Here is a 1,587-nt window from a genome sequence, read left to right on the forward strand (position 1 = left end):
CGGCTCCCGGATTCCTGCCGCGTCCGGCGTGACCCCGCGAGCTGCGGCCGGGCTCCGCGGCGCGCTGCCACGGGCTCGTTGCTTCTGGCGGTTAAAGACAAAACCAAACCTGTGTTTTGAACTACAGGGGAACTCAGGTTTTAGAAGCAGCGGAGGGTTTTTTCAGCATGCCCAGCATACAAATGATGCCCTGCTCAGGGGCCGTGATGAAAGGCTGCAGCAGCCCGCAGCTCCGCTTCGGCCAGAGGCGAACGTGGCTTGCAGCTGCGCGGCTCTGGCGCCTGCTGGACGCCTACTGCTGGGCTCGGGGCGGGAAGAGAGTAAATGGCTTCGCGTGGGCACAGTGACAGCAAAGCCCCCTGTGCCCGAGAGCCCAGCCCTTCCCCAGGCCTGCGACAGTCCCAGTCCTGCACCTGCTTGCATGCCTGGCCCCCACTGCAAGGCTGCACGTGCATGAAAGGGCCCCCAAAATAACCTGAGCGCAAGACGCCTGTCTCCTAGGGGAGCACCCAACCACTCAACGGGGAAGCCAGGCTCCTGCCTGCCTGCTCCCAGCTCAGTTAATCCATTTAGTAAGAGGCAGTGATGGGCTGACAGACAAAAATAACATTGGCAGCAGAGACCAGAGCCTAGGGAAGGACTGTAGCTGCTGGACAGCATCACCCACCCCCTTACCTGCTCCGCTCCTGCCCTGGCACTCTCAGATGCCCACGGAGGCTGGGGGACCCCGTGTCCCCTGGTGGCTTCCCCCCAGGGAGCAGCACGGGGGGCCGCTGTCAGGAGAGATGCACGGCCTGCGTGATTTGCCTGCAGGGTCTGGGGCTCTGAGTAAATTGGATGCTTATCTTGCTGGGATCCTCGCTCTGATATGTCCTCCATAGGAGGTCTATATTGAGCAGATTCTTTTTGGTATTGGGTGGTGGAAGCGGAGCGTGCTCCATCCACTCCATGCATTGCCCTGGTATTGCAGTGCTTCCAGGACCGGTGCAAAAAAAACAGAAAAAAAAAAAAAAAAGCTTGCTCCTAGGAGGCCCTGCCCTCCTTGCCCAGCTCCCCCCGGGAGCCTGCAGCAGCCTGGGAGCAGCCCCCTGCCTCCAAGGACTCCCCGAGTGCGGGACGGTCCCCGGGTCCCAGGGATGCTGCGAGTGCGATGGCGGCAGTGGCCCGGGGCTGGCGGCCGCATCTGCCTCGCTGGATGTGCGGGTGGTGCCCCGCACGCCTGGGTGCCCCTGGCAAGGAGCCAGGCGTGCGGCGGTGCCCAGACAGCTCTTGCTCTGCGCCGGGGGGGCGGGTGGCTGGGGGAAGTCCCCGGCGCTGCGTGACTCAGCTCGCACGGGCACCAGCGCCCCCACCTTCCTGCTCTGACGCCTCGGCTCCTTTCCCCAGAACCAGCCTGCTCGCCCACGCGGGCACCGGGGCCTCCCCGACAGCGCTCGGCAGGGATCTGAGACCTCGTGCTCCAGAAGAGCTGCCATGCCCTGGGTCAGACCGTGTCCCGGAGAAGGGGGAGTGACGGGGTCTGAGCAGGGTTTGCCCCGTCCCTCTCTCAGCCACAGCCTCCAGCATGGCAGGTCCAGGACGTGCCCC

The 1,587-nt window shown here is 64.3% G+C and overlaps 1 non-coding gene across 1 annotated transcript; it reads left to right on the forward strand.

Moving 5' to 3' along the window:
* The first annotated feature begins 803 nt into the window (after positions 1-803).
* Positions 804-995, forward strand: LOC149856069 (U2 spliceosomal RNA). The gene has a single exon (XR_016438402.1). It is a non-coding gene; the product is annotated as a U2 spliceosomal RNA (small nuclear RNA).
* Positions 996-1,587: the final 592 nt, after the last annotated feature.

Source organism: Crocodylus siamensis, chromosome 10, assembly GCF_052110815.1.
Source record: "Crocodylus siamensis isolate JL-2025a chromosome 10, ASM5211081v1, whole genome shotgun sequence".
In the NCBI taxonomy this organism is placed as follows: Eukaryota; Metazoa; Chordata; order Crocodylia; family Crocodylidae; genus Crocodylus; species Crocodylus siamensis.